This window comes from Orycteropus afer, unplaced genomic scaffold (assembly GCF_000298275.1).
Source record: "Orycteropus afer afer isolate SDZICR_OR568_19922 unplaced genomic scaffold, OryAfe1.0 scaffold02763, whole genome shotgun sequence".
Lineage (NCBI taxonomy): Eukaryota > Metazoa > Chordata > Mammalia > Tubulidentata > Orycteropodidae > Orycteropus > Orycteropus afer.
In genome coordinates, this window is record NW_006924350.1 from 2,494 (window position 1) to 3,655 (window position 1,162).

The 1,162-nt window shown below is 59.8% G+C and overlaps 1 pseudogene; it reads right to left on the bottom strand.

The window, feature by feature from the left end:
* Positions 1-33: 33 nt before the first annotated feature.
* On the bottom strand, positions 34-926 carry LOC103213466 (annotated as a pseudogene).
* Between the last annotated feature and the right edge of the window lie 236 nt (positions 927-1,162).

Below are 1,162 nucleotides of genomic sequence, written 5' to 3' on the forward strand. Positions count from 1 at the left end.
AGGGGAGGGGCCGCGGTTGCAGATCATGTGGGCTCAATCTTCCGACCCCTCCATCAAGTCAGAGATGCACCCTACACAGTAAAGGAGCACAAGATCGTGCTGGCCGGCCGCCAGGTAGGCCTGGGCCTCTTCCAGATGGAAGATGCCCTTGAGCCTGAGCACCATGGTCATGCCATAGCGATGGCCAAAGAGGCTGTTGGTCTCCAGATGGTCCCCCACCATGAGCATGTTGGTGGGGTCCACGCTGAAGTGTTCCCTGATGCACTCGAATATGTAAGGACTGGATTCGCCCACCACCAGGGCCTGGAGACCCGAGACCATCTCCCCTGCAGCATCCAGGCTCCAGGTGCCACATTTCGGCTGCTGTCAGTGAGTGGGTGCCACGGGTTGCGATCGATGGACAAGAGCAGGCAGTCGGGGTCGTGCAGGTGCGCGCACGTCTCGCTCAAGTTGGCGAAGGAGAAGTGCTCGTTCTAGCCAACGAACACCGCGCGCAGGCGCGAGTACTCGCCGGGGGTTTCCTTCTAGGTGCAGCCCGGCGGCTCGCAGCTCCGCGCGCAACCCCTGGTCGCACAGCACGAACACTGCGCCTGGCACATCGGCGGCAGGGCAGGCTTTGGCACAGCAAGCGCGCGGCGTGCATCGCGGAGTTGAAGAGTTACTCATCGCACAGCTACCCGAAGCCGAGGCGCGCGAAGCGGAGGGTCAGCTAGGGTCGCGCGCGCCTGCTTTCGTTGCTCAGAAGCAGCGCCTCCTTGCGGGCCCGCGCTAGCACCTCCAGCAAGCAGCTCTGGGGCTCCCGGTACGGCGCTCTCGCAGTTCCACAGGACTCGGTCGCTGTCGAACAATATCCCCTGCTCCCGGCCTAGCACGTCACCTAGCACTTAGCACAGGGCCGCTCCGCGCAGCTGCTTGCAGCGCGCCATACATCCGACTGTCCGCCTACACCATGTCATGTAGCTCTCCCTAGGCGGCCAAGGCGCACTCCTCTATTTATTTATCTTCAACTCTACTTCTAAGGAAACCCAAGGACAATAACATTAATGTCTTCCAACAAAAGAAAATCTTTGCCTACTGGTGGTTGCTGTGAGGCAAAGGTGAAAACCCGTCCAGACACTACAGCTCTGTGAATTTTCAATTCGCTCTCCATACCTGTTGAAAA